We start from the raw sequence: 19,478 nt of genomic DNA on the forward strand, positions 1-19,478 counted from the left end.
TTGGAGATGGGTCTGTAGTTTGTGAGAGAAGATGGATCCAGTTCGGGTTTTTTCAGGATGGGGGTGACAGCAGCAGCATTGAGAGCAGAGGGGACAAGACCAGAGGAGAGAGAGGAGTTAATGACAGTGGCAAGATGGCCACACAAGACAGATGAACAGGCCTTAAGCAGATGGGAGTGGAATAAGTGGAATAAGAACTGGATCATTCTGTATCCACTGATGAAGAAAGCGTCACTGTGTCAATTAATTTAAAATGGAAAGAATAGCAGTGTTTTGTTCTTAAATTCATTCCTGGTCTGAGGGCTCCTCCTCTAGTGGCTTCATGTTACAAGTGTTCAGGCACTGAAGGATTTTTGTTCAGGTCTACTGATCATTTGTGTCACTGTGTGTCTCTTCGGGCACAGTAATACACAGCAGAGTCTTCAGGCTGCATATTCTGTCCATTCAGAGTCACTGTTTTGCTGGAAGAGTCTGTGGAAAGGGTGAATTTGCTTTTGAGTGAATCTTTGTAGTATGTTGCAGATCCTGCTACCATTCCAATCCACTCCAGTCCTTTTCCTGCAGGTTGTCTGATCCACGCTGTGTAGTAGCTGCTCACAGAATAAGAGACCTGACAGGTGATGGAGAGACGTTGACCTGGCTGCACAGTCACAGATTGTGGCTGAGTCAACTGTTCACACTTCACACCTGTTTAAAAAAAGAAAATGCATCGTGACAAATGATCAGATTTTATTGTAAAAGAAGAACTGCTGATGATGACAAATATACAGATGTTCTAAGAGACTCACATCCAGCTGCAAAGAGCAGAAACAGAGCAAACACAAACATGGTTTATGCTGAACCTGTGCTGCTGTGAACTCCACTCTGCAGTCTGATGAGAAGTTTTTATAGCTGAGTAACAAAGGAGGCCACTGAGTTTGCATAGAATCCAACATATGAAGCAAGGGAAACTCTCAACTTTGAGCAATGTTTAAACCAGTGGCGGCCCGTGACCAAAATTACCGAAGAAGCCAGTGTGAACAACAAATTAGATTCGGTGTTTTAACTGTTATTTTCATGTAAACAAATCAGCCTACTGTTACAGTACCTTTATTCTACCGACTTCTCATTCATTTCAGTGATAAAAAAGAGGTTGTGCTCCAGGGGTTGTTCAGGGAGCCGGTAGACCGGTCAAATAGGAGACATGGCCAGCAGAAAAGCCGGTTAATCTTGGCACTTCCCGTTAGCCACTCGTTTCTGGCATAGCTTGATGCAAAACTTTACTTTGAATCCCTGTTGGGCACAATCAGACGACAAACGAGATCTGAATCTCTCAAACAGATCTTTCTATTCTAATGTAAAGTGACTCTAACTAAATGCTTTCATTTAGTTGCCGCTTTAATGCAGCGTCTGTTTTCTGCATGCAGCCTTTTACTGCAGATAAAAATCCAGCGTCACACCTGAAACTGCTTGTAAGATGTTCAGGAATTCAAACTGATGTTAATCATTGTGGCTGTAAAACCCAACTAAAAAGTCACTGGTACCAAAAATGAAGTTTCTCATTCATTTATAAGGTTTTTCATGTGAGAAAGGTCTGATGAGCACTGTAGGAAATGTAGCTTATTTCCAAACTTGCCTGTGAGACACAGATGACAGTAGCATCAGACTGAAACAAATATTTAAAAATATGTAAGGAGTGTTTGGAATGTTAGCTTCAATATTATTTTATTTCCCCATGATAATTCACTCAGAATTAGTATTTCTTCCCGAAATCCCTGGGCAGCTAGGTGCAAAAACTAAATTAAATGAAATTAAAATTAGGACACTATTATAGTCGAAACTTCAAAAAAAATTTTTTTTACACATACTGCGTTCAAGTTAAGAGGCAGCAAGTGCACAAGTTTCAGGGAAAAGATATTAAGATATTATGTAGAATATGTTCTTACAATCTAGGTTTAGTAACAATTATTTCTCAGGAATATCTTTAAATTGTCACTGGTTGCAAAACAGGTGTATAGGTGTCAGAGAATTATGTAAACTGAGGATGTTTTTCATGTCTGATGAGGACTGTAGGTTTTTGTACAGCTGTTCAACCAACTTCAGTCACTGTGTGTCTCGAGCACAATAATAAACAGCAGAATCTTCAGTCTTCAGGCTGTTCATCTGCAGATACAGCTGCTCTTTGTTGTTGTCTCTGGAGATGGTGAACCTGCCTTGGACTGACTGAGAGTAATATGTGCTGCCACTACCTTGGTTAATAATAGAAATCCATTCCAGTCCTTTTCCAGGAGCCTGTCTGATCCAGTTCATCCAGTAGCTACTAAATGATATTCCAGATGTTGTACAGGTGAGTCTGTGGGACTCTCCAGGTCTTCTCACTGCTGCTTCAGACTCTGTTATGCTCCAACCTTCAGCACCACTCCAAACAAACACAGCAACCACCAACAGTGTGAGCTGTCTGTGATCCATGTTGACAATGTGACTGATATGTCTTCAAGTCTGTAAATGTCCTTTAAATAAACTGAATCCACATGAAAATGCTTCCATGAGGCTCCTCCTGCATCAGTCAAATCAGAGGGCAGGTCTATAAACAGCACAACATGAGATTCAACATCATTTCAACAACTCTGCAGCTAAAAACATCTGTTTCCTCCATGACATTGGACGATTGAAAAGTTTCATTATTTGATTTTATATTTTTGATTTTTGATGTCTCATCCAGCAGATTCTGATAAATATTTGTTGATCCAGGAGAGTAATATTAAAACGTTATGTTAACATTTAACATGCAGATAACACTTTATTAATAAATAATTGTCTCAAAAAATATAATAATGCAGAAAATAACAAAAACAATAGATTTCTGGAATTATGCAAAAAAACAAAACAAAACAAATATATTGATTTTATTTCATTAATGGTCTGAAACCTCATATCATTAAAATCTAAATGAATGATTGAGTTGGTTTCAGCTGGTTGAAGGATTGGATTCTTTTAGAGTTTCAAAGATTTCAGTATTTAAATGATGTTTTAAGCCACAGACTTGCAGACAAACATCAACCATCAAGAGATAATTAAACACTCATTAACAGAAACTGGTTTGACTAAATGTAAAATACTGATACTGTAGTGGACAGGAAAATATCTGCTTTCATATCTATCAGATAATCTCCACAAAACAGATGTTTTTGTCACATTTAAGAAGAAGTGATTTTATAACAGATGTTCAGTAGCACCAAGTTAAAAAAAATCATTTCAAATGTGTAAGAAGTATATGAATGGGAGTATTAGTATTCTTTGATTTCATCATGACGATTCACTCAGTGTCAGTGTTGCTGTCTAGAAATTCCTGGGCAGTTAGATGAAAAAAAAGGGGGGGGGGGGGGGGAATCAAATTAAGTAAATAAATAAATGAGGACACAATTATACAGAAGAGTGCTTTGTTACAAATCTGTGCTAACCTGGTGTTACATTCGTGGTCGTGGGTGAAGATGAACTAAATAGTGCTGACTTTTGCAAACAACACATTTCTGCAAACTGTTTTACCAACATTTCACATTTTCATTTTTTTCAAAATTCATTTAGAGTTGTTATTATTGTTCATGCTAAAAAGTGAATACTACATTTTTGCATGTAAAATTCTAATTTTTATAAATTAAGTTCTGAATAAACTTTGATCAAAGGGCCCCATGCAGACTATGAGGATCACTGCTTTATTTGGGGAATATTAACAGAGTATTTATCACGCTTTCAAATCAAATTTAAGACACATTTTTGACACATATGCTGTTCAACAAATTAAAAAATATGAGTGAAGTCTTTTTAACCCTCCTGTCGTGTTCACCTCCTGCCCCTTACTTTAGTGTTCCTGGTCAAAATTGACCGGTCTGTTTTAACAGCTTTTAAAATAGCACAAAAATCATTTTTCACCAGCAAACTTTTATTCAACATTCTTTAACTGTGAACAAGTGACATTTAACATGAATTTATGGAAATAGACATAAAACAACTGCAGTTAAAATTACAATTATGAACGTGTACTGTAAAAAATAAATGGAAAACCAAAGATGAAACTCAACATGAAGGTGTGTGATGTCATCCACACGAGATGTTGCATCGCGAATTGGCCCTGGCGTCATCTTTATGATATTTTCCACTCTTGCTCTACTTCCTCTGTCCTGGTGGACTGAAGACCAGAGCAAGTGTCCACTCTTGGGACCAGAAAGTCTCCTCAGGTGTCTGATCTTCAGATGCCTCTCCCTCTCCATCGGCTGACTGGTCTGTCTCCTCAAAGTCTGGATCAAAATCCGTGTTGTCTTCCTCTTCTGAGACATCCTCCTCTATCTCTGGCTCAATTTCATTGCCCTCTTCATCCTGTCCAAAAATCTGGACCAGAACCTCTTCGACAGAGAACCTCTTGGTCAGCCGCCTACTCATTGTGCTCAGAGTAAAAGGAGTGCAAGGAAGACATCAAGCTATATATATGGGGTCTGTGTGAAGATGATACATTGATGCCAATGTTTTGATACACTGATTGATACATTGATTAGTCTGGAAGGTGTGGTTCACGTGGGGGTTAGGCACAAAGGCGCGGGAAAGAGATGGGTTCACATAACAGACACCTGTCTAGTCTGTGCGAAGATTTGATACATTGTTTCGGTTCACGTGGGAGGAACAGCACATAAGCACGGGAAAGAGATGTGTACCCACAAAAGACATTGTTCGGTCTGAAGAGTGAGTGAGTGAGTTGTTTATGGAAATATTTTCTGTCTGATGGATGAATGTATTCTGGTTACCCATTCATTTCTTATGGCGGACACTTTTGACCGGGAACACAACAGGTGTAACAAGGTTGATTAAAACACTCAAAATTCAATGAAAGTGGTGAAAATCTTTTTTATGTGTGTAATTGCATAGCATGGAGGATATCATGAGGCCTTGAGGCAATCAGATGTAAAACAAAATTTTTATGAAGGTTTTAAGTTGTAAATCGGTCTGATTTGACCCGAACACGACAGGAGGGTTAACTGTTTATTTTTTAACAGCAGCATTTATGTATTCATCCAGTTATTTCCATATTTTCTGTACTACACCTACTGCTGCACACTGAAGTTAGTGTTCAGATGATCCAAATATTATAAAATTTAAGCTCATTGTAGCTGGTTACAGGTTTGCAGGTTCATATGAAACACCTTAAATGGTTTCATTTGGAAGTTATGAAATAGAGCAGTTGCAGGATCATTAGCCACTTGAAGATCTTGAAAGAGATAACAATGCAAAAACAATAATAACAAAAAAGCAGTAAACAGTGAAGCAGTGGTGCACAGTTGAATGTGACAGAGGTCATTTATTGTCATAAAAGTTTGCAGGAGGTGATGAATACGAGAAAACAACTCATCACCATCAAGTTAAAGCTGTCTTTGTCTGCCCTCTAGAGGTTAAAACAAGAACAGCAGTCGCATTCAAGAATAGTTCATTCACCTGTGATACACAGAAGTCTATTACTGTTTAATCCTGCAGGAATAATGTTTCATCAGTCTTTAATCACACTCTCACTTCTGACATTGAAGGAGCTTCCAACAGCAAACATACAAATACATGACAAGCAGCAGCTTTAAGCATTCATCCCATCCAGTGCTGGAAAACCACACATCTAAGATCAGTAAGAAAAGTGTGTCTGTTGCTCTATTGATGAAGCATTTCCTTTGTTCTTACAGTACATAGAGAGAAATTTAGCTGCTTTTCTATCGTAATCACATTTTCTGAAAGAATTTTTAAAAGAAACCACTTGACATAAAAGAAGTATATTATTATTAAAGCAAAAAATTTAAAAATGCATTTATATTATTGCTGGGGCCTGTGAATGTATAAGAAGGAGTCAGTAGGTTTTTGTACAGCTGTTCAACCAACTTCAGTCACTGTGTGTATCGAGCACAATAATAAACAGCAGAATCTTCAGTCTTCAGGCTGTTCATCTGCAGATACAGCTGCTCTTTGCTGTTGTCTCTGGAGACGGTGAACCTGCCTTGGACTGACTGAGAGTAATAGATTCTGTTACTGTTATCTTCGATAATTGTGATCCACTCCAGTCCTTTTCCAGGAGCCTGTCTGATCCAGTTCATCCACCTGCTGCTAAATGATATTCCAGATGTTGTACAGGTGAGTCTGTGGGACTCTCCAGGTCTTTTCACTGCTGCTTCAGACTCTGTCATGCTCCAACCTTCAGCACCACTCCAAACAAACACAGCAACCACCAACAGTGTGAGCTGTCTGTGATCCATGTTGACAATGTGACTGATATGTCTTCAAGTCTGTAAATGTCCTTTAAATAAACTGAATCCACATGAAAATGCTTCCATGAGGCTCCTCCTGCATCAGTCAAATCAGAGGGCAGGTCTATAAACAGCACAGCATGAGATTCAACATCATTTCAACAACTCAGCAGCTAAAAAACACATCTGTTTCCTCCATGACATTGGACAATTGAAAAGTTTCATTATTTGATTTTTGAGTTTTGATTTTTCATGTCTCATCCAGCAGATTCTGATAAATATTTTTGATTCATGAAAGCAATATTGTAACCTTTTGTTAACATTTAACATGCAGATAAAACTTTATTAATTAATATTGTCTTAAAAAATATAATAATGCAGAACATAGCAAAAACAATAGATTTCTGGAATTATACCAAAAAAAAACCCAGATGTATTGATTTTATTTCATTAATGATCTGAAAACTCATATCATAAAAATCTAAATGAATGCTTGAGTTGGTTTCAGCTGGTTAAAGGACTAGATTCTTTAAGAACTCCAAAGATTTCAATATTTAAATGATGTTTTAAGCTACACCTACACCTACTACACACTGAAGTTAGTGTTCAGATGATCTAAATATTATAAAATTTAAGCTCATTGTAGCTGGTTACAGGTTTGCAGGTTCATATGAAACACCTTAAATGGTTTCATTTGGAAGTTATGAAATAAAGCAGCTGCAGGATCATTTAAATAAAATGGAACCTTGTAGCATTGTATGTGGTTGTCTGAAATATAAATCAAAGAGAACATCATCTGGTGTGGTTTAGAATTAATGTAACTGCATTAGTATTTTTTACTGATTGTAAATGACAAAAACCTGCACAGAAATAAATTCACTGAGCTTTTCTTCAAGTGCAGACAGAAATAAATTTATTATTTGTTTTACTGCATCAACATGTGTCAGGGAGAAACTCTGTTAAGAGCTCTCACATAACATAAGAAGATCTTCACCAAATCAGAAAAACACACGGAGACAGTAATTTTACTTGCAAGGGTAACACAGCACAGTGTAACACGTTAGTGCGAGCTACAAAGACTGCTCCCATACAAGGTTTATTTTATACACAAGCAGAAATGAAGACATGGCATAAGATAAGAAATAGCTCGAGTTACACAAGGGGGTGTGCTAAGCTGAAAGAGTGGAAATATACTGGGATGTGGAGACTAGGGAGAGAGAGAGAGAGAGAGAGAGAGAGAGAGAGAGAGAGAGAGAGAGAGAGAGAGATGTGCAGGTAGAAGTGAGTGAGTGGTATTCTATAAAAATAGTCATGTAAAACACTATGCACACACAGTTAATGCTCTAAGGCTCGATTATGATAAATGTATTTACAAATTCAACTCTAACAACATGTCAATATTCTGTCCACATGTGTGCAGACTTTAATTATTAGATTTTTAAACTTTCTTCAAAGATTAAAATCTTCTGGAAATTCTCTAAACTTAAAAACTTAAAAGGGAATGCAGGAGTGCTGAAAGGAGATGGAGGAAATCAAAGTTGACAGTTCACTATGAAATACTACGTCAACACCTCAAAATTTACAATAACACAGTCAAACAAGCAAGAATCTCCCACTTCCAAAACCTAATTCATGACCATAAAAATAATCCCAAAGTCTTATTCTCCACAATTGGTGTTTTAATAAACAAAAACTTTAAAAGATCCTCCAAGACACCGGATAACGCCCTTTGCAGACCACTTCAGAAGAAAAATCAATGACATAAGATCCAGTCTTTTATCCCAACAGCTTTTAACACCTGGATCATTGCCTGTACCTGAGGAAACCCTGGAGAGTTTTACCCTGGTTGATGCGAAGACACTTGGTCGAGTTTTCTCCCAGGTAAAGCCGACGACCTGCCTTTTAGACCCAATTCCCACACCATTTTTTAAAACACTCTATGGATTCTTTGAGGAACAGCTGCTGTATTTGGTCAATTGCTCTCTTCAGACGGGTGTCTTCCCCACCTCCTTTAAAACGGCGGCGGTGAAGCCCCTTCTGATGAAGAGTGATCGAGACCCCAATGTTTTAAATAACTACCGGCCTGTATCCAACCTACCATTTTTAAGTAAAATTCTAGAAAAACTTGTTCTTAATCAAATGAATGAATTTTTAAACTCGAAACATATTTTAGAGACTCATCAGTCTGGCTTTAGGAGGAACCACAGTACAGAGACAGCACTTTTAAAGATTTTAAACGACATCAGGTGTAATTTAGATAACCATAATCTCACAGTCTTGGTTCTGCTAGATCTAACCGCCGCCTTTGATACAGTAGACCATCACATTTTATTAAATAGACTGAGGAACCTGGTCGGCCTCTCTGGTACTGTTTTTAACTGGTTCACGTCCTACCTCACTGACCGAAGTTTCTTTGTAAGTATGGATACATGTTCCTCAGGAACCCATAAGACAAAGTGTGGGGTTCACCAAGGGTCAATTTTAGGTCCAACTCTTTTTAATCTTTACATGCTGCCCCTTGGGGACGTCATCAGGAGGCACGGCGTCAGCTTCCACAGTTATGCTGATGATGACTGTACATCGCCGTGTCTCCTGATGACACAGGGCCAATTGATGTCCTTTTTCACTGTATTTTAGACATCAACTCATGGATGGCAGCAAACTTCCTGCAGCTCAACTGGGATAAAACAGAGGTTTTAGTTATTGCTCCTGAAGCCAGAGAGAGAAAATTTTACCAAAGTTACAGGATTTTAAACCCTCAAAATCAGCCAAAAATCTGGGAGTGATTTTTGACTCTGAGCTCACTTTTATTCCACACATCAAAAACATAACAAAGATAGGTTTTTACCATCTCAAGAATATAGCTAGAGTCCGCCCGTTCCTCTCTCAGGCCAGTGCGGAGGTGCTGATGCATGCTTTTATCTCCTGTCGTTTAGATTACTGTAATGCCCTGCTCTCTGGTCTTCCTAAAAAGAGCATGCATAACTTATAATTATTACAAAATTCAGCTGCACGTGTGCTGTTGAGGACCAGAGGGCGGGAGCATATTACACCTATCTTAAAATCGCTGCATTTTCTCCCCGTGCGCTTCAGGATCAATTTGAAGGTTCTTTTATTAGTTTATAAGTGTCTTAACAGTCTTGGGCCTTCTTATTTGTCTGCACTACTTTTATTTTATCAACCCTCGCGGACCCTGAGGTCCTCTGGTGCTGGCTTTTTAACGATACCACAAGTTAGAACTAGAACACACGGGGAGGCAGCATTCAGTTATTATGGCCCCCGATTGTGGAACACCCTCCCAGAGAACCTCAGGGCCGCAGAGAATGTTGATGTTTTTAAAAAGAGGCTCAAGACCCATCTTTTTAATCAGGCTTTTAACTGACTCATTTGAACTCTTTATAATTTCTTAAGCTGACCTCTATTCTTATAGTTTTTATGACTATTTTATATATAAATTTTTACTTTATACATCCTATTCTTTTATCCTCAGTTTTAGCTTCCATACCTTTTATTTTGTTTTACTGTTTTAGTCCCTCGATTTTCCAGTGTTTCCTCCTGGGGGCCTACCACACCTGGAGTTGATTCTGGTCCACTGATGGGGGTGCTGGCCCGTGGATGGCCCTGGCCCGGGTGGCTGGAGAGCTTTACACCTTCGTGTGGAGCCTCTTGTCTGCCTGGGCTGGGGTGGTCCTTGTGTCGGCTCCCCTGCAGTCATGGTCCATGACTCCTCTCGGTGTGCGTGGCCCCCAAAGGTAGCTTCTTCCTCACCTCGGATTTCGGTGCCCGGCCATGTCTCCTCTATATCTCTTACCTACAGATGGTGTATGTGGGTGTGTGTATGTTGGTATGTTTGTGTGTGTGGGTCTGTATGTCTGTTCGTATGTCTACGTATGTGTGTGAATGTATATGTGATTGTGTATCTGTGTGTATATTTGGTGGGGGTGGGAGGTTTCGGGTTTCTCATAGTGTTTTATATTGTGTTGTTCTTGTTTTTATCCTCTGTGAGGCACTTTGTGTTACTGTATTGTATGAAAAGTGCCATATAAATAAAGCTGATTTGATTTGATTTGATAAATGTCTCATAAACATACTATAAAAGGTGACTTGTTTCTCTCATGCTGTTGTCACTAAACCTTACACTGCCGTCTCCATGGTGGTGATTAAAAGAGGAAGTAGTTTTTGTACCACTCTTCTATTTCTGTCTCTCACTGTGTGTCTCTCGCACAGTAATACACTGCTGTGTCCTCAGTCCTCAGACTGTTCATCTGTAGATAGACTTTACTGCTGGAATCATCTCTGGAGACGGTGAATCTACCCTGGACTGACTGGGAGTAATGGATAGGAGAACTAGATGTGCCGATATAAGCGATCCACTCCAGTCCTTTACCAGGAGCCTGTCTGTTCCAGGCCATATAATAACTGCTGAGTGTGAATCCAGATGTTGTACAGGTCAGTCTGTGGGATTCTCCAGATCTTTTAATCACTGATTCAGATTCTGTCAGAGTCTGACCATCAACACCTGCCAAGACATGAAGAAAACATCAAATGAATTCTGTTCATACTCATGTAAGAGTCGTGTCAAATCAGGATTGTTGAAGTCCTTCACCTGCCCAGCAGAGAGTTAACAGCAGCAGTCCTGTCCTGTAGTCCATCATCTTCCACAAAGTGTCCAACTCTCTGTTTTCCTCTCTGCAGCTGAATAAGTAGCCGTGGAAAAATGTTGAGATTTGCATTGACTCCTCCTCACAGGAAGGAGGAAACTGAACTAAAATTCTGTAATATTTTAACAAGACAGAATTACTAAAAAGAATAACTGAAGTAAACATAACTTCTGGACAAATCGGTTCATAATATTATCCTGTTATTTTCCTCACAATGATCAGTTTTCCAGATGCCAGAGAACGTTATTTAAACATCAAAAATGACTTTACATGGATGTTTTAATGATTCATTTTCCATTCGATGAAACTGACGGAACAATTTTCAGTCAGAAATAAAAACTGTGTGAAACTATGAAAATTGATAGTTATTTGCATTCCTTTTGTTGTTGTTGTTATAGCCAGGTAATTTAATTAGTTTATATAAATTTTAAACTCTAATTTCAATGTTTTCATACGTAGAAGTTTAAAGCTTTGAAGTTGCAGATAACTTTGAATGTTTGAATCTCAGAACAACCAGTTTTGAGAAACTCACAGCTCAGATACCAGGATGCTAAAATATGAACTTTGCTCACATGAGAGGCTTATTAATGCTTTGTTGTCATCATTTTAATCTCAATCCAATTCAGTATTTTTGCAAAGATTCTGTGAGTCAAACAAAGAAGACACATTTTTAACTCTGAATGAACAGTTTGAATTCATTCCTGGTCTGAGGGCTCCTCCTCTGGTGGCTTCATGTTACAAGTGTTCAGACACTGAGGGGTTTTTGTTCAGGTCTACTGATCATTTGTGTCACTGTGTGAGTCTGGCACAGTAATACACAGCAGAGTCTTCAGGCTGCATATTCTGTCCATTCAGAGTCACTGTTTTGCTGGAAGTGTCTAATTCGATGCTGAACTTGTTCTTCAGTGAATCTTTGTAGTGTGAGCCTCCAGTATATTTCATTCCAATCCACTCCAGTCCTTCCCCTGCAGGTTGTCTGATCCAAGCTGTCCAGTAGCTGCCCAAAGAATAAGAGACCTGACAGGTGATGGAGAGACGTTGACCTGGCTGCACAGTCACAGATTGTGGCTGAGTCAACTGTTCACACTTCACACCTGTTGAAAAAGAAAATGTTGAATGATCAAGTCATTCTGCAAAGAATGAAGTACAGATTGTGACAAATCCAAAGAGACTCACAGGATGCAGCTGCAAAGAGCAGCAGTAGAGCTACAGACAACATGGTTGGAGGTGAAACTGATGTGCTGTGAACTTTGCTGACAGTCTGATGTTTTTAAAGCTGGACCCTCATGGAGTTTGCATAGAACATATGAAGCATCAGTGCTGGTCCAAGAGAAGCCAATAGAAATGTCTGTTCACTTATTATATCTGCAGAATGAACACACACATGGAAATCACCTCCTGACTTCATACATGATATTTTAATGTCATTACATGCTCAACATAAAATATTTCTGTACTTACATCAATAAAACAACTGATAACTTTTCTGCTTCTGGAAACTGTAAATGTGTTGTCAATCATTCAGTTTTCTAATATTGTGTAGTTTCTTCTGTATTTGAAAATACTTGTGTTATTTGAATAAGCTTTGCTCTCCATGTTTTAGTATGAGTCTTAAAATGATGTGTACAGTTTCTTTGACAGAATTTATTTACCGTAAGTCCATCAACATCAGATCTGTGATGAATTTCACACAAATCAGCACAATGACTTGGAAATTTAAGGATTTATTTATTCATTTTGTTGTGTTCCTTGGTGTGCTTGTGTGTAAGTACGGTATGTTGTGTTTTTTTCTGTATTTTTTTTTTTTTACCTTTTTCTCAGGTTACACCCGGTGGGAGTGGACAGGTGCAGCTGTAGCTCCTTACAATCAGCAGGGATGATTAAAAGCTGAGCCAACCTGATCATTGTTATCAGTGGACCAGATCAGCTGTTAATGTTCAGAGTCAAGTGCAGTGCTTTAATTTTTGGATCAGCTTTATATTTAAGAAGTTCACTTTGTGTTTTGTGGGCTGCACAGTGTGATAGTGGTTAACACTTTCGCCTTGCAGCAAGAAGATCCCCGGTTTAAATCCCGGCCTGGGATCTTTCTGCATGGAGTTTGCATGTTCTCCCTGTGCATGCGTGGGTTTTCTTCGGGCACTCCGGCTTCCTCCCACAGTCCAAAAATATGCTGAGGTTAATTGGTTACTCTAAATTGTCCGTAGGGGTGAATGTGAGTGTGATTGTTTGTCTGTATATGTAGAACTGTGACAGACTGGCGACCTGTCCAGGGTGTCCCCTGCCTTCGCCCGAGTCAGCTGAGATAGACTCCAGCACCCCCCGCGACCCTCGTGAGGATAAAGCGGTGTATAGAGAATGGATGGATGGATGGATGAGGCTCCTCCTGCATCAGTCAAATCAGAGGGCAGGTCTATAAACAGCACAACATGAGATTCAACATCATTTATTTATCATTAGTGGTCGTGGATAAAGATGAATTAAATAGTGCGTTCAGATTAAGATGCAGAAATCTGACAACCAGTTTCAGTTATAAGATATGAAGATATTATGTAGAATATGTGTGTAAAACAACTGAGACGTCACTGCTTATAAATAAGATGTTTCGGTGTGAGAAAATTATCTAAATGAAACTAGGATGGATGTTTACTGAGCAGAAAATGTCCTTCTATGTCTTTAATGCATCCTTTTGTCTTTCTAATTGAGGGCCTCATCTGCAGCTAAACTCCACTTTACTTTTACTATTTAAGCCATCTGATTAATTTGATCTAAACCAGAAGCAACAAGCAGTAAGCAGTGAAGCAGTGGTGCACAGCTGAATGTGACAGAGGTCATAGAAGTTTGCAGCAGATGATGAATAAGAGAAAATAACTCATCACCATGAAGTTAAAGCTGTCTTTGTCTGCCCTCTAGAGGTTGAAACAAGAACAGCAGTCACATTCAAAAATAGTTCATTCACCTGTGATACACAGAAGTCTATTACTGTTTAATCGTGCAGGAATAATGTTTCATCAGTCTTTAATCACACTCTCACTTCTGACATTGAAGGAGCTTCCAACAGCAAACATACAAATACATGACAAGCAGCAGCTTTAAGCATTCATCCCATCCAGTGCTGGAAAACCACACATCTAAGATCAGTAAGAAAAGTGTGTCTGTTGCTCTATTGATGAAGCATTTCCTTTGTTCTTACAGTACATAGAGAGAAATTTAGCTGCTTTTCTAAAATGATCACATTTTCTCAAGGCAAGTTCTTAAGAAACTACACAACACAGGAGAAATATGTGTTCATTAAAACACAACAAAAAATAACGTGTACAAAAAAATGCATTTATTTAATTGCTGGGGCCTGTGAACGTAGTAAGAAGGAGTCAGTAGGTTTTTGTACAGCTGTTCAACCAACTTCAGTCACTGTGTGTGTCGAGCACAATAATAAACAGCAGAATCTTCAGTCTTCAGGCTGTTCATCTGCAGATACAGCTGCTCTTTGCTGTTGTCTCTGGAGACGGTGAACCTGCCTTGGACTGACTGAGAGTAGTATTTGCCGGTGCTGAGTAGATCAGCAGTGATCCACTCCAGTCCTTTTCCAGGAGCCTGTCTGATCCAGTGCATCCAGTAGCCACTAAATGATATTCCAGATGTTGTACAGGTGAGTCTGTGGGACTCTCCAGGTCTTTTCACTGCTGCTTCAGACTCTGTCATGCTCCAACCTTCAGCACCACTCCAAACAAACACAGCAACCACCAACAGTGTGAGCTGTCTTTGATCCATGTTGACAATGTGACTGATATGTCTTCAAGTCTGTAAATGTCCTTTAAATAAACTGAATCCACATGAAAATGCTTCCATGAGGCTCCGCCTGCATCAGTCAAATCAGAGGGCAGGTCTATAAACAGCACAACATGAGATTCAACATCATTTCAACAACTCTGCAGCTAAAAAACATCTGATTCCTTCATGACAAGAGTAGCATAAATTTTCATTTTTCATCTTTGATATCTTATCCAGCAGATTCTCATAAATATTTACTGATTTCAGTGACTTACACAGTAACCTTTTGCTGACTTTTGACATGAATATAAAACTGAATCAATTAATATAATCTTGAAAACTACAATTATGTAGAAACATAGCAAAAACTATACATTTCTTAATTTAAATTATTTAATTAATAGTCAAAGAACCTACAGCATGAACATCTAAATGAATGACTTGATTTCAGCTGATGGACTGGATTCTTTAAAACCTTCAAAGATTTCAGGATTTCATTTATGTTTTAAGCCACAGACTGACAGAGAAACTTCAATCATCAAGAGATCATTAAACATTCAGGAACTGAAACTAGTTTGACTAAATACAAAATGCTGATGCTGTAGTGGAAAGGAAAATAACCAAATCATTCAACCACATCAAATGCTGTTTATTGAGTAGCTTCTATCATAAGGTACAGTTTTAATGAAGATCTAGAATGGAATTTAGACTGTGTGGTTTCTCTTAGTAATACAGTTTCTTTATTCATACTTCTTTTGTTCAATAAAACATTAATGGTTGCGACAAAGTGTTTAACTGTATTCATTTTTCAAAAGCTACTCAAACTCTAACATCAGTAATGAATAGTTGTAGTAAAGGGTGAGTACTGCAGGAGTTTACATGGATGCTCAACAAATAATTTTAAAAACCTAAACTGCTGTCTGTTGTTGTGCCTGCAGTCAGATGAACAGAGATGGAAGACATCTAAACTTTACATGAACATGACAGGAGGGAGGACACAGCTGGACTGAAAATCATTGATTCAACTGATGAAATAAAATCCAAGAGCAAATCTATGATATCAGGTATTCTGAAGCTTTTATGCTTTTTTTTAAGTGCACAAAACATGTTGCAGCATCAAAACCACAACTGTATTCATTTTAACATTAACAAAAATTCAGACGTGAACATTTTCAAAAGAACTTTCATTTTTATAGTTAATTTTGTGAGCTAGTGTTCTGTTTGAGCTGAACAGGCCCATTAAAGCCTTTACATTATTGTAGATAATCTACAGTATGACTGAGTTCAGCCATGATGTCTCAGATGTCTCTCTGTTATCTGACATCTGTGGAGGTTTTTGTGCAGCTGCTTCACTGACTTCACTCACTGTGGTTGTCGAGCACAATAATAAACAGCAGAATCTTCTGCTGTCAGACTCTTGATCTGGAGGTACTGAGTGCTGCTGGACACATCTTCAGTCATCGGGAAACGATTCTGGAAGGCGCTGGCATAGCTGGCAGCATTGTTGCCTGTATTCATCCTCCCGATCCACTCCAGAGCTTGTCCTGGTCTCTGTCGTATCCAGTGAATATTGTAGCTCGTCATGCTATAACCAGATATGACACAAGACATCTTCACTGTCTCTCCAGGTCTTTTCACCTCAGATGGAGACTGGTCCAGTCTGATCTCACTCCAGACTCCTGGAAGCAAACAAATCATCATCATCCATCACATTTCTGTGAACCACATAAAAAGTCTTCAGTGTTTTAAAGCAGAAATGATTTTCTCACCATGAACACTAATTAGAAAGAATAAAGTCCAGAGAATCATATCTTCTATTGTCAAACAACAACTTCTATGAGTGTTTGTGGGTCCAAATTGTTCCGTCACAAATGACATGAGAATTCCAGATGGTGTGTTTATAAAGGAGCAAATCTTTGCATAGACCTCCCTCTACAGGTTTAAAAAGGGAACTTTCTGCAGTTCAATCTTCTGTTGGACGTTAGTCCCTGTTAGCATGTTGAGGAGCAGATGAGAAAAACTAATCATAGAAATATTCTGTTCTTACTCTGACTCACAACACTCTGCTGAGCTAAATAACCTGAAATCAAACAGAAACTTTGCAAAGTACTTTTTTAAAAATAGCTTTTTCTACCATGATGCTGACAAATCTATTCTGGTTTCAGGTCCATTTTTCTACAATTATTTCCTCAAGTCACTTCGACCATCTTGGTCAAAACAAAGTAAATGTTTTGTGTAACTCTGATATTATCTGGTACATTTACTTTCTATGAATGTTAAGTTGGATTATTATCAGTCTTCTGAACTGTAAATGCAAACTAGATATTTTCAAACCATTAAACAGCACAAGTTGTGTTTAGAGTTCATTTGTCACATTTAAGGAAGGAGTTTCAATCAGTTCTGAAACACATTTACTAAGAACCACTGTTAGACATGATAATGTAGAAGGCAGACATCACAGAGGATCTACAGGTCCTCATGTATAAAATCTCTACATGTCATAAAGAACAGAATTTAGGTAAATATCTACAGTTCATCAAAGCATTTGGATAGTTACATTTTTTCTTCTTCATGCTCTGTGCTGCTGGTTTTGATTTTCAACTACTGACAGATTTTAAAACTTTTTTAGACCCTCATTATTATCATCTTCAAGCATGACCACCTTTAAATGCCTCTGACTAACAGACAAATCTTTGTACAGTGCCTTGTGAAAGTATTCGGCCCCCTTGAACTTTTCAACCTTTCGCCACATTTCAGGCTTCAAACATAAAGATATAAAATTTTAATTTTTTGTCAAGAATCAACAACAAGTGGGACACAATCGTGAAGTGGAACGAAATTTATTGGATATTTTAAACTTTTTAACAAATAAAAACCTGAAAAGTGGGGCGTGCAATATTATTCGGCCCCCTTGCATTAATACTTTGTAGCGCCACCTTTTCCTGCAATTACAGCTGCAAGTCGTTTGGGGTATGTCTATCAGTTTTGCACATCGAGAGACTGAAATTCTTGCCCATTCTTCCTTGCAAAACAGCTCGAGCTCAGTGAGGTTGGATGGAGAGCGTTTGTGAACAGCAGTCTTCAGCTCTGCCCACAGATTCTCGATTGGATTCAGGTCTGGACTTTGACTTGGCCATTCTAACACCTGGATACGTTTATTTGTGAACCATTCTATTGTAGATTTGGCTTTATGTTTTGGATCATTGTCCTGTTGGAAGATAAATCTCCGTCCCAGTCTCAGGTCTTTTGCAGACTCCAACAGGTTTTCTTCCAGAATGCTCCTGTATTTGGCTCCATTCATCTTACCATCAATTTTAACCATCTTCCCTGTCCCTGCTGAAGAAAAGCAGGCCCAAACCATGAGGCTGCCACCACCATGTTTGACAGTGGGGATGGTGTGTTCAGGGTGATGAGCTGTGTTGCATTTACGCCAAACATATCATTTTGCATTGTGGCCAAAAAGTTCGATTTTGGTTTCATCTGACCAGAGCACCTTCTTCCACATGTTTGGTGTGTCTCCCAGGTGGCTTGTGGCAAACTTCAAATGAGACTTTTTATGGATATCTTTGAGAAATGGCTTTCTTCTTGCCACTCTTCCATAAAGGCCAGATTTGTGCAGTGTACGACTGATTGTTGTCCTATGGACAGACTCTCCCACCTCAGCTGTAGATCTCTGCAGTTCATCCAGAGTGATCATGGGCCTCTTGGCTGCATCTCTGATCAGTCTTCTCCTTGTTCGAGGGGAAAGTTTAGAGGGACGGCCGGGTCTTGGTAGATTTGCAGTGGTCTGATACTCCTTCCATTTCAATATGATTGCTTGCACAGTGCTCCTTGAGATGTTTAAAGCTTGGGAAATCTTTTTGTATCCAAATCCGGCTTTAAACTTCTCCACAACAGTATCTGGGACCTGCCTGGTGTGTTCCTTGGTCTTCATGATGCTCTCTGCGCTTTAAACAGAACCCTGAGACTATCACAGAGCAGGTGCATTTATACGGAGACTTGATTACACACAGGTGGATTCTATTTATCATCATCAGTCATTTAGGACAACATTGGATCATTCAGAGATCCTCACTGAACTTCTGGAGTGAGTTTGCTGCACTGAAAGTAAAGGGGCCGAATAATATTGCACACCCCACTTTTCAGATTGTTAAGTTGTTAAAAAAGTATAAAATATCCAATAAATTTCGTTCCACTTCACGATTGTGTCCCAATTGTTGTTGATTCTTGACAAAAAATTAAAATTTTATATCTTTATGTTTGAAGCCTGAATTGTGGCGAAAGGTTGAAAAGTTCAAGGGGGCCGAATACTTTCGCAAGGCACTGTATATATGAAGAGAACATTTGCAAAAACAGATAACTCCATTTTGATAAATTTTCAGAAAACTTTTTTTTGATTGTTTCCTTGAGATAATATCAATCAAACTGAAGTTGAGTGTATTTGACTCAGTAGAAAAATTAATTATTAGTGTTATTATTATTATTATCTCAAGTAAACAATAAAAATTAGTTTTCTGAAAACGGAGTTACCTGTTTTTGCAAATGAACTCTTCATATATTTTAGCTCTCTAATACATGAACTGATGCTAATACAATGACACAAAACTTTACTTTGAATCCCTGTAATGGGTTAATAAAAAAGATCAGGATCTCTCAAACAGTTCTTTCTATTCTAATGTAAACTGATTCAAACTAAATCAGAGACTTGTTATTTTAATGCAGTGTCTGTTTTCTGCATGCAGCCTTTTACTGCAGGTAAAGATCAGCATCACACCTGAAACTGTTTGTAAGATGTTCA

At 38.5% G+C, this 19,478-nt stretch overlaps 1 protein-coding gene across 1 annotated transcript in view; it reads right to left on the reverse strand.

Annotated features, from left to right (window-relative positions):
* Window positions 1–598: 598 nt before the first annotated feature.
* Window positions 599–19,478, reverse strand: part of LOC127531539 (zinc finger MYM-type protein 1-like) — a 30,914-nt gene continuing 12,034 nt past the window's right edge. Inside the window, exons 3-4 of the transcript XR_007938677.1 lie at window positions 12,089–12,277; window positions 599–687 (exon numbers count right to left, since the gene is read on the reverse strand). The gene's annotated coding sequence lies outside the window, so the exon portion shown is untranslated. The remainder of the gene's footprint in view (window positions 688–12,088; window positions 12,278–19,478) is intronic.

This window comes from Acanthochromis polyacanthus, chromosome 21, assembly GCF_021347895.1.
Source record: "Acanthochromis polyacanthus isolate Apoly-LR-REF ecotype Palm Island chromosome 21, KAUST_Apoly_ChrSc, whole genome shotgun sequence".
In the NCBI taxonomy this organism is placed as follows: domain Eukaryota; kingdom Metazoa; phylum Chordata; class Actinopteri; family Pomacentridae; genus Acanthochromis; species Acanthochromis polyacanthus.